Source organism: Pan troglodytes, chromosome 8 (genome assembly GCF_028858775.2).
Source record: "Pan troglodytes isolate AG18354 chromosome 8, NHGRI_mPanTro3-v2.0_pri, whole genome shotgun sequence".
Taxonomy (NCBI): domain Eukaryota; kingdom Metazoa; phylum Chordata; class Mammalia; order Primates; family Hominidae; genus Pan; species Pan troglodytes.
The window spans coordinates 26,758,835-26,785,794 of record NC_072406.2 but is presented as its reverse complement, the minus strand read 5'-3'; the positions used below and the strand labels follow the sequence as shown (position 1 = coordinate 26,785,794).

General features: G+C 44.3%; 1 protein-coding gene across 14 annotated transcripts in view; it reads left to right on the top strand.

The window, feature by feature from the left end:
* Positions 1–26,960, top strand: part of FRMD4A (FERM domain containing 4A) — a 688,079-nt gene that overhangs the window by 418,878 nt on the left and 242,241 nt on the right. Inside the window, exon 1 of one of the 14 annotated variants that reach the window (XM_054660745.2) lies at positions 21,605–21,793. The exons of 12 other annotated variants lie outside the window; for them this stretch is intronic. The gene's annotated coding sequence lies outside the window, so the exon portion shown is untranslated. Of the gene's footprint in view, positions 1–21,604; positions 21,794–22,372; positions 22,465–26,960 lie in introns of those variants that run through there. One more of the 14 variants, XM_054660744.2, reaches the window with a different exon arrangement.

Sequence of the window (26,960 nt, the reverse complement as noted above, 5' to 3'; positions counted from 1 at the left end):
TACAGCTTATATCCGCCTGATATTCTATGTACTTATTTATTATTTGTTCATTGTCAAACTCCCCCACCAGAATGCCAACTTCAGCAGTACAGGGACAGGGACTTTGGGAGTCTATTTTGTTCACTAACTGTATCCTTAGTACTAGTCCTAGTTACTAAGTGACTAAGGATACCCCATTTACTAAGGATACCCCATCTACTAGTATTAAGGATACAGTTACTAAGGATACCCCATCTACTGAGGTCCTGGCATGTTGCAGGAGCTCAGTAGATGTTTGTCATATGAATGAAGGGGGATCACGTGCCTCAGGAGATGTGGCTGGACCCTTATTTGAATGTCTCCCATCCCTTTAGCACCAAAGACCCTAATGGCAGAGAAGATCAAAAGACGTGGCCTGAAGCCTGGGGATGGTGGCCTAATGAAAGCAGGATGCTTATGTTTATTGTTATTATTGAGATCTAATTCACATACCATACAATTCATCTATTAAAGTACGCAATTCAGTGATTTGTAGTATATTCACAGTCATGCAACCATTGCCCCAATTTTACAACATCTTCACCACCCCAAAAAGAGATCCTGTACTCATAAGCTATCATCCCCACACACATTAACTCCATCCCTTTGTCCCTAGGAAAATACTGATTTACTTTTTCTACGTATAGATTTGTCTATTCTGCACATTTCATATCAGTGGACTCAGACAATATGTGGTCTTTTGTAAGTGATTTGTTTCAGTTAGCATAATGTGTTCAAGGTTCATCCATGTTGGGGCATGTATCAGTACTTCATTTCTTTTCTGAATAATATCCTTTTTTTTTTTTTTTTGAAATGGAGTTTTACTCTTGTTACCCAGGCTACAGTGCAATGGTGTGACCTCAGCTCACTGCAAACTCTGCCTCCTGAGTTCAAGAGGTTCTCCTGCCTCAACCTCCGGAGTAGCTAGGATTACAGGCACACACCACCACACCCAGCTAATTTTGTATTTTTAGTAGAGATGGGGTTTCACCATGTTGGTCAGGATGGTCTCGAACTCCTGACCTCAGGTGATCTACCCGCCTCAGCCTCCCAAACTGCTGGGATTACAGGTGTGAGCCACCACGCCCAGCCAAATAATATTCTAGGCAGGCGGATCACAAGGTCAGGAGATCGAGACCATTCTGGCTAACATGGTGAAACCCCGTCTCTACTAAAAATACAAAAAAATTAGCCGGGCGTGGTGGTGGTGCCTGTAGTCCCAGCTACTCAGGAGGCTGAGGCAGGAAAACGGCGTGAACCCGGGAGGCGGAGCTTGCAGTGAGCCGAGATCGCGCTTACTGCACTCTAGCCTGGGCGACAGAGCGAGACTCCATCTCAAAAAAAAAAAAAAAAATTCTATTTTGTGGATACATCACATTTTGCTTATCTGTTCATCAGCGGATGGACATTTAGTTTCTTCCAGCTTTTGCCTATTATGTGTAATGTCACTATGAACATTCATGTGCAAGTTTCTGTGGATATATGTTTTCATTTCTCTTGGTTATATACCCAGGCATGGGTCACATGGTCCCTCTGTGTTTAACATTTTGAGGAACTGCCAGGCTGTTTTCCAAAGTAGCTACACCATGTCACAGTCCCACCAGCAGTGCACAAGGGCCCTGATCCCTGCTGTTGTCCCCAACGCTGCTACTGTAGGAAGCTGCTTTTTAGTCTCATTGTTTATCTTACATTCCTTGTAAACTTTGCATTCTTTTCTATAATATAAAGGGTTCATTGTCAAAGTTAAAATATTTACTGTTAGGAAAAATAAAGGAAAAACAAAAATGAGAAGCATTTGGATTGTGCATATTCATTTTGGGAAACTGGGTTGCATTAAAGAAAAGGGAAGAAAGCTGGAGCTGTCAGATTCAGTTTCTAGAAACTTTCTCTTCTCTGTTTGGGTGCTTCAGTATTTTGAGGACCTAGACCCCATAAATATGTGGGCGCAGAGTAAAAGGATTTTCTCTTTGCTTTGTATGCTTGTCCAGCAGAATCACTAAAGAGATTCCTTGAGGCCAGGCACAGTGGCTCATACCTCTAATCCTAGCGGTTTGGGAGGCCGAGGCAGGTGGATTACCTGAGCTCAGGAGTTCGAGACCACCCTGGGTAACACAGTGAAACCCAGTCTCTACTAAAATACAAAAAATTAGCCAGGCGAGGTGGCACATGCCTGTAGTCCCAGCTACTCAGGAGGCTGAGGCATGAGAATCCCTTGAACCCGGGAGGCGGAGGTTGCAGTGAGCTGAGATTGTGCCATGCACTCCAGCTGGGGCAACAGAGCAAGACTCTGTCTCCAAAATAAAAATAAAAAGAGATTCCTTGAGATACAACAAAACTGTGGCCCGTTTTTAGGCTTCTGCGTGTGAAAATGTCAAAAAATGCTTTTTCTTGCAGGTGGTGAACTGAATGAACTCTGATTTGCTCGTCAATCTCTTTTAAATTCTTGAGTATCTAAAACCGTTTTAGTGAAGTGAGATAATGGAGGCTGTTTTCTATATTTTTACCCCAACACTATAATTTTCATAATATGAACTGAACTTGGGGTTGCAAAAGATTAATTGTTCACCATCAACATTTGCATTCATTTGCAGAGCTTTACTTTTTTGGAAATGATCTTATCATGTGCAGGAAAAAACATTCCTAGCTTTCTTTTGCCCTGGTAGACTGTGGAAATTCAGCTTTGAAAAAAAATTTGTGAGCCACTCTTCATGATTACTGTTATTTATTTGGATTTTTCAAAGCTGTAGTCAGGATTTTTGTTTGTTTGTATTTGTTCTCCTTGAAGAAAACTAGTAATTCATCTATGAGTTTGAAAACTCCACATAGCACTTTCCCTGGCTGAGAAGGAAAAGGATATACCTAGAATACAATTTTGAAGTCAAATTTCAGAGGCAGTTTTCATTTTCTTAATAATTTCCCTTAAAAGACAAGTTTTCAAACCACTAGACTTTTTTTTTTTTTTTTTTTTTCATGAAACTCCCAGAGGCTTAACAGGATGGTGTTGGTGAATGATGCCGTGGTTTCTGGTACATGCATGGGGCAAAATGTTCCAATGCAGCTGTGTGTCATTGCTGGGTGCCAGCTGTGTGCGTAATTGTTTATTGGTTCCAGTTGATATTGTGCTCAATAAAACACTCACATATTTGTGGAAAAAAAATCTTCATCAGTTATTTTCCCATCAAATCCTTTGCAAATTAAAACATATTCAACAATTTTCATCAGCATACATTTAGCAAAAGAAAAGTAAATGAAGAAATTAACAAATCTGCTTTCTGCAGGGTGAAGAGCCAAGTTAGCCTGTGTCCCAGTTAACCACCGCTAAGTAACAAACCATCGCAAAATATAATAGCTTAAAATAACCAGTATTTATGTAGCGCATGATTGCATATGTTGGTAATCCAGGCGGGGCTCAGCAAGGCAGTTCTCCTCTCCCTCATGCATCTGTGGTCAGTTGCAAGTCAAGTGGATGACACTGCTGATGTCAGCTGGGTTCTCTCCCCTCTCTGAGGCCTGGGCTGAGATAACTAGGCTGCCTCAGCTTTGATCCACCTGCTCTCATCTTCCAGCAGGTTAGCCCAGGCTTGTTCACATGGCAGCTAGGCAGTCTTCCAAGAGATCAAATTGAAGCATCAAAGTCCTTTGGAGACTTAAATTTTGAACTAGCATATTATCACTCCTGCATTTTATTGGCCAAGACAAACCAGGAAGACCAGCCCAGATTCAAGTGGAAGAAAAACAGATTTCACTTCTAGACATCACTTCACAGTCACATTACAAAGCCATGAAACAGGAAGGAGTGAGAGATAGCGGCCATTTTTTACAATGTTTCACAACATATTTCATGGCTGTCCAAGAATGTATTAAGAACACATTAAAATAGGCCATGTTGTTGTATCCTTTAATTACAGTGCTTCTTTATATACCTCAAACTCGTCTTTTGGACTTAAAAGAGATTGGCCATATCTATAACAAAGGACTTTTTCAAATTTTCTCTTTCGACATGAGTTGCATGTTTCTGGCAATTCTGAAGCAGATCTTAAAGAACTCTCCACCACTTGCATTTGGGTTTTCATTTTGGTTTTCTTAGGCAAGACTTCCTCCTTTTTAGTTGCAAAATAAATAAAATGGTTTTTCTTCAAAGTTTTTTATTATGAGTTTTTAAATGGCATTGCGACAGTGTTAAGTTTGGGCAATTTCTGTTTATTTTATTACACAAGAGACACCATGGTTTAGAATTGTTCGTACATCCATAATAATTAACTCGTCTTTTAAATAAGCACCTAAGAACATCTGACACCTTTTGGATTCATAATTACTGTTTATTTTGAATTCATTTGTGGTTATCTTATGTTTCCATGCTGGTCTCAACTGTTGACTCAAAAATCAAAATTATTGCAATTGCAAAGGTAAAGAAAGAAAGGTACTGTGGGTGTTAAGAAATGGGAACTTTTATACGTTACTGATGGGAACGGAAATTTGTTCAATTACTTCAGACAGCAAATTGGCAATACCTAGTAAAGACACACACCCTACAAAAAGCAATTTTACTTCCAAATGTTTATCCTAGAGAAAATCTCACACACTACAAAGGAGACACGTACAAAGGCAGTCCTTGCACCCTTTCATTCATTTATTCATTTGCTCGGCAAGTATTTATTAAGCACATACTGTGTTTCACATAGCAGAAGACAAAACAAAAATCCTGCCTGCAAAGGGCTTACATTCCAGAGGAAAAAGATATGTAATGAGCAAAATAAATAAGGAAATATATTGCAGGAAAACTGATGATAAGGGCTGCGTAAAAACAATAAGAGAGTAAAAAAGAATAGGAAGTGTTGGGGAGGAGGCTAAAACTGTAACTAGGCTGTACAGCGATGGCCTCACTGAGAATGTCACAATTAGAGTTGCAGATTTAACAAATACAAATATAAGATTCCCACATAAATTTTAGATAATCAGTGAATCTTTTGTTAGGGTAAGTATATCCCATATAGCACTTGGGGTATACTTATACTACACATGAACTTGTTGTTTATCTGAAATTCAAATTTAACTGGATATCCTGTCTTTTCTCTGGCAATGCTACTGATAACTGAGTAAAAACATGGGAAGAAGAGGGAGCAAATTAAGTGGACATGTTGAGAAGGTCATCAAATGAATGAATTCCCGGAAGAGGAGCTTGGCAGGCAGAGGAACCGCTAGGAGCAAAGGCCCTGGCTGTTTGTAAATAATGAACACTTAGACGTAACTTGTCCCTCAGCTGGAGAACATAGACACATCCTGTGGTATATTTGCACCATGGAATCCAATAAATGGATGAAATTCAAAAACACTCATATTGATAAATCTCAAAAATGTGATGTTGAATGGAAAATAAGTTGGGAAAAGATAACTCTGTTCTAGCTGCATTTCTGTAAAGTTGAAAAACACACAAAACAGTGTATACTGCTTATGCTACATTCACATGCAAAGGACAGAAACAAATAGGGAATGCTAGAGACCTACTGTAGGAGACTATCACCTTCTGGGGAGGGAATGGGGAGGGAAGGAAAAAGGATGAGAGGCATGGCTTTAGCAAGCTCTCTCTCTCTTGCTTTCAATAAGCAAATAAGATAAAGTGTTTAACTTTAATGGTAGTTACATAGCAGTCTAATATATTATCTGTCCTTTTTTTTTTTTTTTTTTTTTTAGATGGAGTTTCCGTCTTCTTGTCCAGGCTGGAGTGCAGTGGCACGATCTTGGCTCACTGCAACCTCTGCCTCCAGGGTTCAAGCGATTCTCCTGCCTCAGCCTCCTGAGTAGCTGGGATTACAGGTGCCCGCCACCATGCCTGGCTAATTTTGTATTTTTAGTAGAGACGGGGTTTTACCATGTTGGCCAGGCTGGTCGCGAACTCCTGACCTCAGGTGATCCGCCTGCCTCGGCCTCCCAAAGTGCTGGCATTACAGGTGTGAGCCACTGCACCCGGCCTATCTGTGCTTTTTTTTTTTTTTAAGTGACTTTAAAATTTAAAAACCCAGAATTTTAGGTACTTTTGTATTATGAGGAACTCACTATAGTAGGAAGCAACTTATGAGTGTGTAAATATTTGATCTAGCAGCAACTTTCCACTGATCCTGGCAGGTGACAGCTCTCAGTGAACAGCGCTCATCACCTAAAGTGAGAGGCTGTCTATTCTCATTGTGAATGTCCCTCAGAGTCACTAGGAGCCATTGGGCAGGCCAGGAACTTACTGCCTACTTCCTCGTCTGTCAGGTGGAGGTGTTGACACAAGCCTTGAACCCTCAACAAATAAGACAACAGCCACATGGTGCCTGTAAGTATTGTAAGAATTGGGGGTTGTGGCATTTCATTTTGTCTGATCTGGGACCCGCCGTGGGTTTCCCTTTGAACTGAACATTGCAACTTTCTAGGTATAGACTTTTGGCAAGTTACTTAATGTTCCTGAGCCTCGATTTCTGGATCTATACAATTGGAATTAACAAGACCTGCTGTGCAGTCTTGCTGCAGATTATAGATAATGCACATAATATGCACATCACCGCCCAACAGATAATAGATATTATTATTATTACTGTTATTATTAGCTGATCATAGTTTAGGTTATAACCATTTCCAAAAGAATTTCCTTTGTAAGAACACACTTAGACAACTCAGGTGCATTTTCTCTTTTTCTCTACAGACTACCTTCTGATGTAAAATATAATTTTAGTTCTAACTCCTAAAAAATGGAATGAAACGGGTTCTCCATCATTTTTCGGCAGTGTTGTCACTGACTTGCTGAGTGACGTAGGGCTGCAAGGGCCTGAGAAGGTAGAAGGAACCAGAAGTTGACCTATGGGCGTGGATAATACTGCGCCACACAGTTGAGGATGAGACACAGCAACACCTCAGGGGTAAATGCTGAAGTTCAGAGCACGCACCTTTAGATGTGACTGACGGGCATTCCCATGGGAAGGCAAACAGCACACCCTCAATTGCTGAAAGGTTGTGCGCTATTTAAATGCATTTGAATTCACTCCTAAGTTATTCACACACGAGCAGGGCGAACATCTCGGCAAGGAGGATACACTTGGTGCACTCAGAGGACAGGGATGGAATTGGAATGTAGGGCACAGTTATTTAGGACAAGACTGTTTCCTATGATTAACTTACAAGACGTAATTCACCCGGGGTCTCATTAAAGCTCACAGCAGTTACCTGTGAGGCTCAAACCAAGGATTGACATCTAACATAGTGGAGAAGACGGTATTGTATACAGACAAAAGCTGCCAGATTTCACGCCCTTAGTGGATGCTGATAATGGAAATAATACCATAGCATATATTTTATTTAACGTGTACTCTGTGCCAAAAACTCCCTCTTTATACATTACACAATGCAACCCTCATAGCATGCCTATGAGTAGGAATCTGAGATGCAGAAAAGGTTAGAACTCATTAGCCTAAGGTTACACCACTAGTAAGCTGTTGGTTGGTGGTTCAAACCTCAGGAGTCAGCTACCATAACCTGTACTGCTGACCACTGTGTTATTGCACTCTGTGTCTTTGGGCAGGAAAGTGGATTAAACAACAGTTTCAGCCTGCTATATAGACAGATTTTAAAAAAGGCCCTTCTGGAAGATTCAGGCTGACCTGTTCAAAGTCACACAGCGAGGAGGAGCAGAATCAGAGATGTGACTGTGATTGCCATGAGGGTTACGTTGAAAATCAACAGAATCCATAAGTAGCTGCATTCTAATACACACCAAGAAGGATGCCAGGGTCCCAGACTGGGGGCTGCAGAGGCTCAGCCTATGCCTCATCATGGGGCTCGGCCCTGTTGACCCAGAACATTTCCAGGTGTCTGCAGAGCTCCGCTCGGGTGCCATGATTCTGATTTCAAGGGGTGGCAGAAATGTTCTGTGGCTGAACATGATTTTTGGCGCTTAAACTTCCAATTCTTTCCTCAAGGTTCCCCTCCGCTCCTCCAGAAATCAATCTGGGACTTCGCACTGCAAGCCCTTTATCAACCCATGCCTCCTTTTGCTCAAAATTAAGCCATGACGGAAAAAACGGAATGCACTTTGGAGGTCTTAAAAATTGACTTGGATACAAATCTGCTTCCTTCTAGGTACAGACTTTCGGCAAGTTACTTAGTGTTTCTGAGCCTCCATTTCTGAATCTATACAATGGAAATTAACAAGACCTACAGTGTTGTGTTGCCGCAGAAATTATAGATAATGCGTGTAATGTGCATGGCACTCAACAAATAGTAGATATTATTATCACTGTTATTATGAGCTGATCATATTAATAGTTTAGGTTATAACCATTTCCAAGGGAATTTCCTTTGTAAAGAGCACAAGGGGCATTCTCTGAAGATTTGAACGGTACTTTCCTTTCTCTTCACTATGTATTTCCTCTTCTACTGAGAACTTGATTTCACTTTTGAGAAAAAATCTGTGCCTACCTTCCCAAAACCACACAAAGAAGTTAAAAGTACATAAACAAAGGAAGAAGCTTAGATCTCTAAGAGCCAACATGAAAACAATTCATAGTTTACAAAGGAGAGACTAGGGAGAGATGGAAGCATGTCTATTTCAAGATCTAATAGAAACTAGACCTGCTCTATTATTAAGAGCTTTTATTAGGCCCCCTCAAAAGCTTTCAGGAGTCTTCAAAATGCATTGCAGGTATCCCCAAAAAAGTGGGCTTTATTGTTGGGGCCAGTGTTGCGACTGGTCCTTGTTCATTTATGAGAAACAGTGGTCACAGTTCCAGACTTTAAGGAAGGCTGCCTTCCTTAAAACTGTTTTAAGGAGTTGTGTATTAACACTGGTCAAATGCTGTTTTCTTTTCTTCTCTTTTTTTTTTTTTTTTTTTTTTTTGAGATAGAGTCTCACTCTGTCGCCCAGGCTGGAGTGCAGTGGCACAATCTCGGCTCACTGCAACCTCTGCCTCCCGGGTTCAAGCGATTCTCCTGCCTCAGCCTCCTGCGTAGCTGGGATTGCAGGCATCCACCACCACACTGGCTAATTTTTGTATTTTTTAGTAGAGACAGGGTTTCGCCACGTTGGCCAGGCTGGTCTCAAACTCCTGACCTCAGGTGATCCTCCTGCCTCGGCTTTCCAAAGTGCTGGGATTACAAATGCTGCTTTCTACCATCACTGACTCCCCTGCTTTTTATTAGCAGGATGGATTTAACTATAAAAATCTATTGGGTTCTGATCACAATGCTTGGCTAAAAGAAAGTGATAAAGTGAAATTAAATACCATACACCGTGTACAGGCGAACACATTTTGAGGATCTGGAATACAAGAAAATTATTAAAACAAAAAGCACTGCCGTGATGCCTATCTTTGAAGAATTCTTGACGGAGAGCAGTATAAAGACATATGCAAAGGTGGTGATGAAAACGTGCTGAGCGTAGAGATGCGCATGGGTTATTTAGGGCATGGGAGAGGGGAACCTCGGGGAAGGCTTCCCAGGGAATGAGGCGTCTGAGCGGAGCTGGAAGAGTGAGTGGGAGTCAACCAGGTGTCAGGGAGGACGGGAGGGTTTTCCGCGCAGATGTACAGCCGTGCGAAAGCGAGAAGGCAAGAAGCACAGGGGCCTGTAGGAGCTTCTCCTTGGTTGGGAGGCGAAACGCCAGCAGGAAATAGTGGTTGGTGAGGCCAGACAGACAGGCAGGCCCTATTTTCAACTGGACTGTAGGCAAAAGGGGACAAAGGCCACCCGCATCTGTTCACTGTCGTGTCCCAGCCCCGACCAGTGCCTGGTGATGAACAAATGCCAGGGAGCTTCAGCTTCACTCGGGGTGTGAGAGATATTTAGATATTTCAGAAGTGGAGCGACATGATTATATTTCATTTTAGATAGGGAGGCAATCGGTTAGGAAGCATTTCCATCAGAATTAAGTTCTTAAGACTGCAATTCTACATCCAAGAATGTCCATTCATTCATTTTATTCACTCATCAGACAATTTTTTTTTTTTAAGAGACAAGCTGTCGCTGTCACCCAGGCTGGAGTGTAGTGGCATGGTCCTATCTCACTGCAGCCTCCAACACCTGGGTTCACACCATCTTCCCACTTCTGCCTCTAGGGTAGCTGGGACCACAGGCACATGTCACCACCACACCCTGGCTATTTTTTTTTTTTTTTTAGAAATGGGGTCTTGCTACGTTGCCCAGGCTGGTCTCAAACTCTTGGCCTCAACTGATCCTCATGCCTCAGCCTCCTGAGTAGCTGGGACTACAGGCGTGCATCACTACACCTGGCTAATTTTTATTTTAAAAATTTTTTTGTAGAGTTGGAGTCTTGCTATGTTGCCCAGGCTGGTCTCAAACTCCTGGCCTAGAGTGATCCTCCTGCCTTCACCTTCCAAAGTGCTGGAATTACAGGCATAAGCCACCATGCACGGCCTCAACAAATATCTATTGAATGTTTAGTATGTTCCAAAGACTGTTCTAGGCTCAGGAGATTTAGCAAAAAGCCAAATGGACATAAATCTCTGCTCTCGTGGGAAGGACAGGTAATAAAACAAACAGCTAAGTAAATAAATTGTACAGTCTGTTAGGAGGCAAAAGAAAGAATGGAGACAAACTAGGAAAGGGATTAGGAACGGGGGAGCAGGAGGTGGGCAGGTGGGAGTTGCTATTTTTAAGAAAGGTGGTTAGAAAAGATCTCAGTAATAAGGGTACATCTGAGCAGGGACCTGAAAAGGTAAGAGCTTGATTCCTACTGGTATCTGGAGGAGGGCCTTCCAAGCAGATGGAAGTGCAAAGGCCCTGGGGCTAGCACAAGCGTAAAGACAACAGGGTGCCCGGAGCACAGTAAAAGCCAAGAGGTAGGAAAATTGTGCTGAGTGTAAGCTCCAATCGGCAGGATCAATATCTTTGGAATCTGTTAAAAATGTAAATTATTACACCCTAACCCAAGCTAAGAATCAGAGACCTGGGTTGGAAATGGGAGTGGGGGTAACACTCAAGAATCTGTTGTTTGTTGTTGTTGTTGTTGTTGTTGTTGTTGTTGTTGTTGTTTTGAGACTGCCTCTCACTCTGTCATCCAGGCTGGAGTGCAGTGGCGTGATCTTGGCTCACTGCAATCTCCACCTCCCGGGTTCAAGCAGTCCTCCTGCCTCAGCCTCCCAAGTAGCTGGGATTACAAGTGTGTGCCACCACACCCAGCTATTTTTTTGTGTTTTAGTATAGATGGGATTTCACCATGTTGGCCAGGCTGGTCTTGAACTCCTGACTTCAAGTGATCCACCTGCCTCGGCCTCCCAAGGTGCTGGGATTACAGGTGTGAGCCACTGTGCCCGGCCCAGGAATCTATTTTGACTGGTCTTCCAGGGGATTCTCATGTTGGCTCAGTTGGCTCATCTCTGTCACTGTCTGTCTCTCTCTCTCTCTCTCTTTCTCTCTCTCCAGTATTTTGCCTAACCATCAATTTCCATAAGTCTAAATGCCCTCCATGTATAGATATCTCCAACTTTTTTATTTTCCATGCAGAGAGATCTCTCTAAATGTTAACCTTTTGTACCCAATCCCATCTCAACAAATAAGCCTAGACTGGCACACTGGCTCATGCCTGTAATCCCAACACTTTGGGAGGCCAAGGCATGAGGATCACTTGAGTTCAAGACCAGCCTGGGCCACATAGCAAGACCCCATCTTTACAAAAAAATTTAAAAATAAAAATTAGCCAGGTATAGTGGTACATGCCTGTAGCCCCAGCTACTCAGGAGGCTGAGACAGGAGGATCACTTGAGCTCAGGGGTTCAAGGTTACAGTGAGCTATGATCACGCCACTGTACTCCAGCCTGGATGACAGTGTGAGACCCTGTCTCTAAAACAAACAAATATACAAAAAATTAAATAGCCTATCTTCTTATTTAGTGAAATCAGAATCCTAGAAATTTGATAGCCTGAACCATATTATTCTTTATTAACACATTATTTGCTATTATAATTTGGAGTAGGTCTGACTTCTATGGGGTGGCAGGAGAAATCATTGCCTCCCAAGTCATCACTGGGGGCCAGCTTCCTGCCCTGTCCCAGCTCTGAGAAGCTCACTCGCCTGTTCTCCCTGGGGCTGGGAGGTCCCGGGGCTCTTACTTCCTGCTCTGGCCCATCCTTTCAATATAGTCCTATTGCTCACTTGAGAGATTGGTAGATTGATGTCACTTGCACATAAACCTTCACAATAATCGATGTTACAATAGGAAAAGGAATATTTGCTGAAAATCTTTTCCATTCTTTTTTTTTTTTTTTTTTTGAGATGAAGTCTCGCTCTGTTGCCCATGCTGGAGTGCAGTGGCATGATCTCAGCTCACTGCAACCTCCGCCTCCTGGGCTCAGAGATTCTCCTGCCTCAGCCTCCTGAGTAGCTGGGATTATAGGCACCCGCCACCATGCCCAGCTAATTTTTGTATTTTTTGTAGAGACAGGTTTCACCATGTTGGCCAGGCTGGTCTCAAACTCCTGATCTCTGGTTCAAGGCAGATCCACCTGCCCTGGCCTCCCAAAGTGCTGGGATTACAGGCATGAGCCACCGCACCCAGCCTCCATTCAATTTTACAAATATTTCTGCCTTAGCTGCTTTTTGCAGTGAAGCAATGGGCCAATAAATAAATTATAATTATTTGTGCTGGGCACGAGAAGGGACGCAATACCACCTAATATTCGACCATGACTGAGGGTTGAGGAACACACCTTAGGGTTGAGAGCACCGGCTCTGGAATCAGACTGCCTGAGTTTGGTAACTGGCAGTGGCCGACTTCTCGTCTGTAGGATCTGAGATGGCTTATCACACCTCTCCCTGTGTTTCCATTCCCTCACCTATAAATGGGGTTAACAATAGTGCCCATCTCAGAGGGCTGTTGCGAAGATACGTAAAACACATAATCAGTACCTGGCACTTGGTAAATGCCAACTAAGTTTTAACCTTTCTTATTTTATTTTATTTTATTTTATTTTATTTTATTTTATTTTATTTTATTTTATTTTATTTTATTTTATTTTCGAGATGGAGTCTCGCTCTGTCGCCCAGGCTGGAGTGTAGTGGCGTGATCTAGGCTCACTGCAACCTCTGCCTCCCAGGCTCAAGTAATTCTCCTGCCTCAGCCTCCTGAGTAGCTGGGATTACAGGCACCTGCCAACATGCCTGGCTAATTTTTGTATTTTTAGTGGAGATGGGGTTTCACCATGTTTTAAGCAGGTTCCAGAAAGATAGCATTGTTTTCTTTAAAGGGATAACTCTTTACTGATGGTGTTTCCAATGGTTCTGTCTGCACCTGTGGGAGTTGTATTGTTGTAAGGTTTAAATTATGATAAAGGAGCAAGAAAATATTTTACTGACCTGGAGTCCTGTGCCAGGCTGGTCTCAAACTCCTGACCTCAATTGATCCACCCACCTCGACCTCCCAAAGTCCTGGGATTACAGGCGTGAGCCACCGTGCCTGGCCCTATTTTTATTAATACATATTTCTGAGTAAATAAACAAAAAAGCCTTGGGGAGAGAGCTAGCCGAAGGTACTTGAGTATACTTAGAATGTTAACCAATTTTATACCGTGGTACTTGCTGAAATGCAGGTACTCCCAGGGGCTCCAAGGTACTTTAATTAGCTTGTGATGTTTTGATTGATTCTTGCCTGTGTTTCAGAAAGCCTTGCTCTGGGTTTTTGTTGCCATGAGTTGCAGTCTAAATCATGATTCCCAGCCAAGAAAAATCATAACCAACTATCTAATGTAATGAGAACACAACAAAACTATAAAACTTGGTTATTTCAAATGACAGAGCTGTTGGTGAAAAAATAACAAAATAAAACACAGCCATTGGATAATTTCTTCATACACCCCGGGGACCCTGGTTTTAAGTACTTGATCGCAGGCCACACATGACAGGAGATAGAATTATCCCTTTTTGATTGAAGTGGCTCAGAATTGGCCTCTAATTGACCTGGGAGTAGGAAGCAAAAAGGATTGGGTATAAAAATATAATAGGGTTCACTTGAAACCAGCCAAGCACTTTAACCTGCCCCAGAGGGATCTCTCTGCATTTTTAAAACCTGCTTGACATATGAAAGGAAAACTTGCCAGTGTTATTCACTATAAACACAGAAAATGGAATGTAAAGCTATGTCCATATGGTGCAGGTTAGGAACTGATGGAACGACACAGGAGACTATCAATTCCCAGGTGTCTTCCGCTGTAACTGGGACTCCATCCACAGTTAATAGTGAATACAAAGTAATTCTGTGGCCATGCTGCCTGTGACCGCCAGTGTATTTCACGTGTACAGCCTGTGGCAGGCAAGCATGGACAATAAGAGCTCAAGCCTCCAAAAGATGACTCTGGGTTCAAATCTGATCAGCAGAGTCCCCTCAGGCATGTGGCTTCATTTTCTTTTTTGTTATAGAGACAGGGTCTCACTCTGGCACCCAGGCTGGAATGCAGTGGTATGATCATAGCTCACTGCAGCCTCAAACTGCTGGACTGAAGCCATCGTCCCACCTCAGCCTGCCAGAAAAAGTGCTGGAATTACAGGTGTGAGCCACCACACCTGGCCCACTTCACCTTTTTACATCCCAAGTTCCTTGTCTGTAGAAAAGGGACAGAACAGTTTCCACCTCATAGGAATCCCATGATGATTAAATTAAAGTTTGGAAAGCTCTAGCACTGCCTAATACAGAGTACATACTCACCAAGGGACAGAACAGTTTCCACCTCATAGGAATCCCATGATGATTAAATTAAAGTTTGGAAAGCTCTAGCACTGCCTAATACAGAGTACATACTCACCACAATGTTAGTTGTTCATTATTATCAGTTGTGTGGTTTTGGAAGCAATATGTGTTGAACCCCTAGTCTTCATAAGGCTGGCAATAGATATTATCAGGCTTATTTTATTTTATTTTATTTTATAGACAGGGTCTTGCTCTGTCACCCAGGCTGGAGTGCAGTGGTGCGATCACAAACTTCTGAGCTCAAGTGATCCTCCCACCGCATCCTCCCAAGTAGCTGAGACTACAGGTGCAAACTCAGCTAATTTTTAAATTTTTTTTGTAGAGACAGGGGTCTCACTATGTAGCCCAGGCTGGTCTCAAATTCCTAGCCTCAAGTGATCCTCCCACCTCGGCCCTCCAGAGAGCTGGGATTACAGGTGTGAGCCACTGTGCCCAGCTCCCAGGCTCATTTTAAAGGTGAGAAACAGCTTCAATAAGAGGCTTATTCAAGGTTGCCCTGGAAAAGGAGTCCAAGACTGCCCAATGGTATTAGCTCCAAGGACAGGATTACACAACCCAGCTTCAGGTCCTCCCTTACCTTGTCTCCTGTCCTCAGCTCGGCAAGTACACAAAGGCTTGAGTGGGAGAGATCTTTCTCCACCAATAGTGAGACCCTAGCAAAGAACAGAGCTAAGCCATCATCTCTTAATTGTCCCATGTATGCTCCAAGCTGGTCAGAGAAGCTGTGACTCAAATCCTAGAGTTAAGAACCTGGCACTTGTTATTAGTGGAGAAGACAGGATTTTTGCTCCCTCACTTTGGGCATACACACAAAATCACATTAATTTATTTCTCTAAACCCAATTAAATTTGACTACATCCTCATTCATTGGGGTGGCAAGAATTTGCATCCTCTTCCCTCTCTCTCAGGCCACCTTGGACCTCTAAACAGGGAAGTGGTCTCGTTATCAATTTTTTTTTTTTTGAGATGGAGTCTCTCTCTGTCACCCAGACTGGAGTACAGTGGCACAATCTCAGCTCACTGCAACCTCCACCTGGGTTCAAGTAATTCTTCTGTCTCAGCCTCCCGAGTAGCTGGGACTACAGGCACGCCCCACCACATCCAGCTGACTGTTATATTTTTAATAGAGACTGGCTTTCACTGTGTTATCCAGGCTGGTCTCAAACTCCTGACCTCAGGTGATCTGTCCACCTTGGCCTCCCAAAGTGCTGGGATTACAGGCATGAGCCACCGCACCCAGCCTCTTGTCATCAATCTAATAGAGTTGCTACTAAGGTGCTTGGGGCAAAAGGACTGGCCGTTCATTCTGAGGCCAGGCTCCAGCTGTCTTGACTGAACTCCAGGATCCTTTGCTGTGCCTAAGACACATATCTTAGCTTTTTTTTTTTTTTTTTTTTTTTTGAGTCGGAGTCTCTGTCTGTCACCCAGGCTGGAGTGCAATGACGGATCTCAGCTCACTGCAGCCTCCGCCTCCCAGGTTCAAGCAATTCTCCTGCCTCAGCCTTCCGAGTAGCTGGGATCACAGGCAGCTGCAACCACACCCGGCTAATTTTTTGTATTTTTAGCAGAGACGGGGGTTTCACCATGTTGACCAGGCTGGTCTTGAACTCCTGGCCTCAGGTGATCCATCCTGCTTGGCATCCCAAAGTGCTGGGATTACAGGCTTGAGCCACTGTACCTATAATCTAAGGCCTATAATGTTTAATTCTAAGACACATATCTTAGAATTTAGCTCCCAACTCACAGGCCATGCACTGGCCCATCAGGTTGCCTGCCCACTCTTGAGGCACTCAGCAGGCATAGGGTCTCGTGTCATCTGCCCATCATGTACAGATGTTCTCTCTTCCTTCTTTTGGGGGTGCTATCACCCTTCGCCATCCCTTCCTACCTCCCCCATTTCCAAACCTCAGAGCACCTCTCCTCTCTTTAAGAGTTCAGCTCTTTCCAAAGTAAAGCTCCTTCAGTCTGTGTAAGAGAAGCAAGGGTTACCCCAGGTATTCAGCTCTCCAAATCCTGCTGACCCACTGAAATAACAAAAAGAAAAGTATTTCTGCTGCTTCTTTCTTCTCCGGCAAGGACAGCAAAACACAAGGCAAAGGCCCATAAACCCGGCTGCCATGTTTCTCTTTGCAGAAAGAGTCTCGAAAAGTATTAAACTCAAGCTGAAAATGGAAGCACTCTAAATTATTTAATCACAACTACATGTTAGGGCTGGTCAGCGAAGCAACACTTTGCGAAATATTCTTTGATTCATAGCCACTTACGCCTAGTGTTCCATTTTTGGAATGCCACATAACTGAACAATGGGGCATAATAAAAATTTTATCTCTTCAAATTCTTGTTCCTTGAATTTTTCTAGGTAATATATATGAATTTCATGCAAAAATTCAAAAATTTGCAACCTCAGGCATAAACGGGTTAAACCTTTGCAAGTAGCTGCCTGGATTCTCTGTGGTAGAATCGGCTGCTCTTTGGGGAACAGACCATTGTGGAGTTTTGACTGGCAAAGCTTTTTGTCTGTCAATTCCAAGGATAACCACTGGTGAAACAGGAAATCTATTTCTTTTTATGTTTTCATTTCCAGGTAACTTAAGTTTCAATTTTATTTTATTCATCAAGTTTTACCATGACCTATTTCTTTTCTTTCTTTTTTTTTTTAACTTCAAGTTCTGGGACACATGTGCAGAACTTGCAGGTTTGTTACATAGGTATACTGTGCCATGGTGATTTGCTGAACCTATTAACCCATGATCTAGGTTTTAAGCCCTGCATGCATTACGTATTTGTCCTAATGCTTTCCCTCCCCTTGCCCCTCAGCCCCTGACAGGCCCCGGTGTGTGATGTTCCCCTCCCTGTGTCCGTGTGTTCTCATTATTAAACTCCCACTTATGAGTGAGAACATGCAGTGTTTGTTTTTCTGTTCCTGTGTTAGTTTGCTGAGAATGATGGCTTCCAGCTTCATCCACGTCTCTGCAAAGGACATGAACTCATTCTTTTTTATGGCTGCATAGTATTCCATGGTGTATATGTGCCACATTTTCTTTATCCAGTCTATCATTGATGAGCATTTGGGTTGGTTCTAAGTCTTTGCTATTGTAAATAGTGCTGCAATAAACATATATGTGCATGTGTCTTTATAGTAGAATGATTTATAATCCTTTGGGTATATACCAAGTAATGGGATTGCTGCGTCAAATGGGATTTCTGGTTCTAGATCCTTGAGGAATTGCCACACTGTCTTCCACAATGGTTGAACTAATTTACACTCCCACCAACAGTGTAAAAGCATTCCTGTTTCACCACAGCCTCGCCAGCACCTGTTGTTTCCTGACTTTTTAATAATCGCCGTGCTAACTGGCATGAGATGATATCTCATTGTGGTTTTGATTTGCATATCTCTGATGACCAGTGATGAGGAGATTTTTTTCATATGTTTGTTGGCTGCATAAATGTCGTCTTTTGAGAAGTGTCTGTTCATATCTTTTGCCCACTTTCTGATGGGCTTGTTTGTTTTTTTCTTGTAAATTTGTTTAAGTTCCTTGTAGATTCTGGATATTGGACCTTTGTCAGATGGGTAGATTGCAAAAATTTTCTCCCATTCTGTAGATTGCCTGTTCACTCTGATGATAGTTTCTTTTGCTGTGCAGAAGCTCTTTAGTTTGATTAGATCCCATTTGTCAATTTTGTTGCAATTGCTTTTGGTGTTTTAGTTATCACGACCTATTTCTGTTAGTACTTCAAATTCTTCGAATACAGCTTTTCTTCCTTCAATTCTTATTTGTTCCCAGTCCAGGCCCCCAAGCACAAAAGGTTTTGGGAGGGGTAAAGAGATCTTGTGCCAGGTACTAGTTCTGGTTGTGGGGATACAGTGAAAACATGGCACATACACACCATGGAATACTATGCAGCCATAAAAAAAGAATGAGATCATATCCTTTGCAGGGACATGGATGGAGCTGTAGGCCATTATCCTTAGCAAACTAACACAGGAAGAAACCAAATTCTGCATATTCTCATTTATAAATGGGAGGTAAACGATGAGAACACATGGACACATAAAGGGGAACAACACACAATGGGGCTTATCACAGGACAGAGGGTGAGAGGAGGGAGAGGATATGGAAAAATAACTAATGGGTAATAGGCTTAATACCTCAGTGACAAAATAATTTGTACAACAAACCTCCATGACGCTAGCTTACCTATGCAACAAACCTGCACGTGTACCCCTGAACTTAAATACAACTTTTTTAAAAAGCCCCAAAAGGTTTATGCTTATTCAGCCAGACCCTGTTCTAAGTGCTTTACATATATTAACTCGTTTAATCCTCATAACAGCCCTACAAGGTAGGCAATATTATTGTCCCCATTTCATAGATGAGTGTTCTCAACTGAGGCACAGAGAGGTTAAGAAACTTGCCTAAGCTTGCACAGCTAGTCGGTGGCCAGGCAAGATTCAAGCCCAGGCAGAATGGCTTCAGTGTGTGCCCTTCACACAGGTCTGTGAATCCTGATGGTGGCTAAGTGTTAAGAAAAAAATAAACAGGATGGTGATATATTAAGTACCTGGGGGAAAACATTCCCCATGTGCTGGTCACCGAAGGTTATCTAAGAGGCAGCATTTGAGTGAGAACCTGAAAGACGACCAGGAGCCAGCTACCCAAAGAGTGGGGTAGGGAGCAGGGCCTGGCCTTCCAGGGAGGGGAAGCAGGAAATGTGAAGAATATGTGATGAAGACAAAGAGGATGTGGCAGGAGCAGTGAGAAGCCACCCGCAGTCTTTAAGCAGAGCAGTGATGTGAGCTGAGCTCTTTCTCCAGCCTGGGCTACTGGGTGATCCGCGGATGCGTGACCACCTGGAACATACGGAGCCCTGGAAGAGGGTTCTGTAGCTGGAGGGTAGGGGGTGACACGATTTCTGGTGGGGCTGGGTGGCAAAAGATAAGACTGGATGACCAGGGGGTCCTTATAGCCATCAGAAGGAATATGGACTTTTTGTCCCCAAAGCCAGGGAAGCCCTGGACAGGTTTTTAGCGAAAGTTACGGGATCAGATCTGGGATTTAGGAGAATCGCTCCAGCTGGAGTGGAGAATGCATCTGAGAGAGATAAGATCAGCACCCATTCACAGGGCTGCTGGAGACATCCTGGTGAAAGATGATGTGGCCTGAGTATGCCTGGCGCCCAGCAGTTGCTCACTCAGCTTCAGGCACTGTTGGGATAAGGGGCTGCCCTCATGACCTTTCATGAGGTAGTTATGAGGACAGGCTCCGTGATCAGGTGAGGAATGAGAGAAAGGAGGGAGGGAAATGAGCTCTCTATCCCTGTTTCTGGCTTTGGGGAGGAGGAGGGAGCATGCTGTTTACTAGGAGAGGGAGCCTGGAGGCAGGATTGGCCAGTGAGGCAAGTTCAGTTTAGGACATACAGAATATGACAGTGGCCAAGGCGGAAAGCAGGAGGTGTAGATGTGGATAAAATTCAACAACTCCTCTAAGGATGGAAACAAAATATTGGAAGAGAAATGTATGTCTGAGCTGGGTGCGGTGGCTCACGCCTGTAATCCCAACACTGTGGCCAAGGTGGGTGGATCACCTGAGGTCAGGAGTTCAAGACCAGCCTGGCCAACATGGCAAAACCCCGCCTCTACTAAAAAATTAGCCGGGCATGGTGGTGGGTGCCTGTAATCCCAGCTACTCGGGAGGCTAAGGCAGGAGAATCGCTTGAACCCAGGAGGGGAGGCTGCAGTGAGCCGAGATTGTGCCACTGCACTATAGCCTGAGTAACAGAGACAGACTCTGTCTCAAAAAAAGAAAAAAAAATGTTGTAGGTCTGAACATTTCCTCATTGTCCATTACTAGGTGTTGCAGTCAAAACAAATCAGGACTAGAACTAGTCTGCGTGCAAAGAAACAATATGCCCTCTGAGGACCTCAGAACACAAGGAGATGGGCTCCAGTTGCATTATCAAAAAATGGGGCTTTGCATTGGAATAAGCCTCACAGACTTTAGAGGGGTACCTGAGAATCCCATTCAAACCTGGCTTCAGATCATCAAGTCTCCAGTCAGCTTGAAATAACACAGGTAGTTAAGACCAGCCTGGGCAACATGACAAGATCCCGTCTCTACAAAAAATACAAAAATTAGCAGCGTGTGGTGGGGTGTGCCTGTAGTCCCAGTTACTTAGGAGGCTGAGGCAGGAAGATCACTTGAGCCCAGGACGGGGAGGTTACAGTGAGCCGTGATCACACCACCACACTCCAGCCTGGGTGACAGAGTGAAACTCTGTCTCTATAACAAACAAACAAACACACACAAAACAGGTAGTCCTTAACACCAGCGTTCAACTTTTTTCTCCAGTGCTAACTGTATGCCCAATTCCCTTTCTATTGATGGTGAGGTCTTTTGAACTGTTGAAAATTTTTACCAGTGTTGTTTAGAAAACAACACAGGACCTGTGACTGGAAAAAGGTATAATTTTCAGTCAGTTGGAAGACAGGATGTGAGCGATTTCTTTTTATTACGAAGTTTGTAAGTCCTCAGAGCCTACCGGTCTCCGGAAAATGATGTTTCTAGATCTACCAAGTACTAGATCAACCATGGTGGGAGGAAAACCAGTCTCTCCCCTGAAGAGTGGATGGGTGCAGGTTGGAAATTCTAGAGAAAGACTTTACCCAGAAACATGTCGGCTTTTGCTAAGTGGAGGCTCTTGCCAGCATCCCCTTTTATTTTATCACCGTGTTTTGACAATTCATGAAAAAAAATGTGTCTAAGAGCAAATTGAGCTCCTCAAGCAATAAACATTTAGACATACCCTGTGAATTGAGTTATTGTTCTTGGTGGGGAATCTTCCCAGAGTTTGTTTCTCTTTTTTGGAAAGAGAACGTGTCAGCCCGTTTTCCTCCCGCGGGTCTCTCGCAATGGAAGTCTCCCTCTCCCAGTCATTGTTGCGAAGCCTTGACAATAGCCACATGCCTCGGTTATCCTGCAGCAACTTCCATTGAAGAGTTGAGGGGAGATTAAAATTCAATACAATTGGACTAGATCGAGGGGTAAGAGCTGTGCCTTCAGCCAAGGGAGCTGCTGTCTCCGGGCTCTCAGGGTAGGAGAGGGCCTCGAGCGGTGGCTTTGGGTGGGTTTTGTGGGGGAGCCAGGGGTCCCCCGCTTGGGGACCTCCGTGCTGGGCATCCCGCACGCTTTGGACGCGCGCAGCCTCACCGGGAGCGAACTTTGTCTCGCCTGCGGGTGCCACGGAGAGGGGCTGGGAAGCCGAGCCAGCTGTGGCGGCGACTGGGGGCGTCCCTGGGTTTCTGGGGGGGCGGGGGCGCGCATTGTTGTCCAGGATCGGGCGGCGGGCGGTGGCGGCGGCGGTGGCGCGCGGTGGCCGCCTAGCACCCGACCTAGCAGCGCGCCGGGGACTGGCTCGGGGCGCGCTGGGCGCACCATGCGGCGGGCCGGGCGCGGGCGAGGGGCGGGCCGGCGGCGGGGCTCACTGGCGCCGGGCCAGGCTAGGCGCGAGAGGCGCGAGCGGGCTATGGGCTGACGCCGAGGGCCCGCGGCGGGGGCGGCGGCGGGGACGGGGCGGGGGCGCGCCAGCTGCGGGCGCCAAGGCCGCCTAGTAGGCCAAGGGCCTTCGCCCGGGCGAATGGGACGCCCGTTCCGGGGTACCAGCCGCTTGCAGCCTGAAGTTCCTCGGATCCCTTGGAAGCGCAAAAAATAAAAGGTAATGTGTCTTTGTTTCCCGGTCGCGGTGGCAGGGAGGCGACTGACGGCAGCCCTTCGCCTTCCGTGTTTTCACGCTGGGCCGGGGAAAAGGGACGCGCCGCTGCTTCTTTACTGGGGGCCTGGAGTCGTTTATTTCGCGTATGTTACAGTTTTTAAATGCAAACCCCACGTGGGGCACATACTGTGCTTTCTTCTGCAACTCTCCCCTCGGCACACACACACCTACTTTCCTTGGGCACCTCAGTCCCACGCTGTCTGAATCTACCCGGGGAGATAGGAAAGGACATGGCTTTAGGCAGAGCTGTGTAGGCTTTTTTTAAAACCATTTTTTGAGAGTGACAGGGGAGCCCTTTCCTTTGGGTTCAGGACAGGGCGTTTCAGACAAGGGTGGCGGGGGCCAGCAGCCGATCGCCGGTGCCCGGGGCTGCTAAGATGGACTGCTTTTTACGTTCCAAATGGCTGCAGCAAGTTTGATGCAGAGAAAACGGACGCTCGGAAGGGGAGGAGAACAGAAGGGAACCCCCTTTAGTACGTGCTCATTTAAAATTGGCTAAATGCAGTGCTTCTATATTGGAGGCAGCTGCTCAAATGTTGGTGCACGTTGAATTCAGAAAAGATTCCCGGTGCTGCACCGAGAAAGCTGCGTGGGCTGCCTGTGTGTAACGAGCGACTTGGTGCCTTTTTCTCCAGTACCCTGTTAGCAGAGTAACTGTTCGTAGATTCAGGCGTATTCTGCGAAATTTCCAAGGGATGGCTGTGCTAATAATAGCTCTGGCGGCGGCTTCTTAATAGACATCCTCATTCGGAACGATGCAGCCATGCCAGCCCCCCGGGAAGTGCAGCTTGCTGAGAAACGAGAACCAATGCCCGCAAAGGACTCCCTGACCCCACCATGAATGGATGCGGCTCTGGCTCCCCTATGAATGGAGCATCCCAGTGGAGACGCTGCTACTGCTGTTTCTGGCTTCTTTCAGTTCGAATCCTCCTCACAGATAGTGATGAAAGGGGTTGCTCTGAAAACCTAGACAGGCACATTTCTAAGTCTGAGCTGGTCAGTGGTGACAGCCTGTTCTATCGGGAATACATCTGCCTTGACCTGATTGAGGGTTCAGCTGCTGGTACCCCCCCCTTCCACCTCTGCATCCGTAAGTCGTCCTTTTCCAACAGCATCACTGATCTGTGGGAAAGCACCGCTCAGAGAGCCCGGGACAAACTGCTGACTTCATCCTGGGAAGCCACTGCTGACCCTGGGGAAGTACCTTAGGAACTGGATACAGTAACCTGTCCCTTAGACTTCATGAAACTTAGCTGGGTATGCCGTCCTTCAAATGTGCAGCAAAGTGCTTTTGCATTGGGGGCAGCAGTCGGGGAGAGGAAGACACATTTCATTGCTTTGTTTTTGGTCTTTAAATTGTATCAAGCCCATTCGTAGCATTAAGCCCCATTTATGTTTGAGTGTGACTTGGACTTGGACTTGGACAGGACCAGAAGACCAAAGCCTCAAATCAACAGAAATCTGGTTTTGTTCTCAAAGTGTTACTTGTCTCTTGCAACCTAGAAGGTTAGGAGATGATCCAGTTTGTACACTGTCTTCTGTTAGATCCATTCTGTTGCAAAGGAAGTTTGGGTTTATTTAGGGCACAGCAGGAATGAGGGTCGTGTGACAAATAGGTTTGAATCCACTTGGTCCTGAGAAGTTAAATAGCTGCAATTAATTTAATTGGAGGCAATATTTGGACATGCTTTGAAATCAACGCTATATTGTCCAGCCAGTGAATACAATGTTGCCTCCAGATAAGTTAGAAAGAAGTAATGACTGGTGTATAAAGTTGTGTGGGTAGAAGTAATGTTTTAGGGAGAAAAAATTAAATTCTTATTCTTTCATTAAAGGGGAATTGTTTTAGTAGGAATAAGGATCAGAAAATCTCTCCACCCTCTTTTGTTCTGACCAAGTGTGATCTGCCGCTGCTATTGCTATATTGTTTTTGGCACTCGTCTTGAACTAGTTTTATTAATAAGACTTGTTATTTATGGCACGGGTTCTCTTTGTAATTCGCAGACATTGTTATCAAGTCCCCTGATAACCTGGCAGGTGGCTGGTGCCATTAGCATGATCTTGTCATTGGGGAAACTGAGACCCCTTGAGGTTCAGTGAGTTGCTGATTTCATAATCCATGAGAACAGCATCCCAGATGTGCACAGCTCTCGATGTTATTGTCACAGCGAAGTTATAGCCTGAGGTCAAAGGGAAAGACATCCAGTGACTCCTTGCTTGGTTCTGGAACTTGGGGAGAGAGCTCTGTGGAATAGCAGATATGCAAGAGTTGCCAAGGAAAGAGCTCTTGAGTCAACCTTAAGGAGTGGATGCAAAAAGTGGGATTGGTTTATGATGTGAAAGAAAGGGATATGGAAGGTTCAGGAGATCTCATATTGAGGGGACTTGCCAGGCTACCTTTGTCTTTAAGTAAGTGTTGGGTGAGACTACCATCAAAGATCGTTACTGCCTTTACTGCATGAATATACCACTTGTGTTTACATTGTTTATGCTGGTGTGTGTGTGTTTGCATCCGCACGTGCGTGCAGCATGCTTGTAGTTCAATTCACGTGTCCAGCAAGCCATATACTTACCCCTCATAAGACTTGCGTTTAGCCTGACGCATGATACTGAATGAAAGTATAATGGAGCAATTTACAATCTAAAGCTTTGTTCTTAGATATTTTTGCATATTTTAAGAAAAGGAACAGTATAACTTTTGAAGAATTCCTAGTTCAATATGTCAAAATGAGAAATAGACATGCTAACAGTTAACCAGCTTATGAAGTTCTTTTAAACTACTCTCCACAGAGTATTAGAATGTCTGAGTCCAGTGTCAGCAGTAACTTCAATTCATATGCCTTATTTTTGGGGTAGCACCTGATATGATAACATTTGTGGCAGAATTTCTCTTTTTTGGTTTATTTGTTGTGCAAAATCTCAGCATCTTAGAAGCAATTTCTGGGACCTCATAAGAAAGCAATAGGGTAATGATCTTCTAATGATTCCTCAGTCTAAACCCTAAAAACTATATTCCCCTTGAGCTAAAACAGGAGTTCTCTTACCTTAATAGAATCAGCAAGTAACTCAGGCCCATGTGCCCTAGTGACCTCCCCAGGACACTGCATTTTTATCGGTTCACCCCACCTTACCCATTTCTGATTCTGCGCTGTCCATTTCACTCTGGAAATGTCATGAAAGGAACAACAACAAAAAGATGTTGGATGTCTCTGAAAAGTTAGGCATTGATGCAAGAAAAGGAAGAAAAGGGATCATTGCATCAATTGTGGAGGGTATGTAGATATTTGGGTTTTTCCTCCAATAGCAAAATCAGAGTCAGAGAATCTTGGAAAAGTGGCTGCTAAAAAATCTGATCTTGTGGGGAAGGGCGTGCTGGATTTTATCTTGAGGTGTTCATTCCAGCCGTAATCAGACTGAAGTACATCAGTAGTATTTTCCATTGTTTAGTTGTTGTTTTTCCGAGAACATTTCATCTCCAGAGTTGGTACAATAGCTCTTGGAACTTTGGGCTTTGGACTCACGATTGCACACAAAGGCCAGACGGTTTCAATGCTCTCTTCTGCAAAAAGTTTTCTGAATCAGCATAAATCCAGCTTATCAAAAATTCTCTCCACAGCAGTTTCATTTTAGTTCCCTAAATCCATCAGCTGCCACCCTTTCCGTTGTCTCATGGAATCAGCACATCCTTCTCTTATAAGGAATAATTTAGACACACCCTTACATTGGAAGTAACCAGCTCTACCACCAGTGGCATTATTTTAAAAATCCCTATCACTGTTCCTCTCTTACATTTACAGAAGATGATCAGAGCTGGTGCTACTGTTTAGTACATTGCACTAATGCTTATTTGGGGGGCTAATGAGTGTGTGTGTGCGTTCAGTTTTGTTTGTTTTTTGTTTTTGTTTTGTTTTGTTTTCAGATGGAGTCTTGCTCTGTCACCAGGCTTGAGTGCAGTGGTGCAATCTCGGCTCACGGCAACCTCTGCCACCCTGCCTCAGCCTCCCAAGTAGCTGGGAATAGAGGCACGTGCCACTACGCCCAGCTAATTTTTGTATTTTTAGTAGAGACGGGGTTTCACCATGTTGGCCAGTATGGTCTCGATCTCCTCACCATGTGATCCGCCCACCTCAGCCTCCCAAAGTGCTGGGATTACAGGCGTGAGCCACCGCCCCCGGCCTCAGTTCTTAACTGTATCAGTGGAAATTGGGCATTTTCTTCCCAAAGAGAAACATTGTTCATCTTCCACTTGAAGATGGAAGTCACTGCTAAGAATAAAAGTCACAGTTGTTGGAAAGTAATAGAGGACTATGGGGGATCCAGTTCAGTTCAGGGGCCTTCTTACTACCAAATAATCAAGAAGAAATGAGTGGTAGTCTCAGTTTGAGTCAAATCAAAACCTCTCTACAGATGTACCAGCATAATTAATTCTAGTTCAGAGA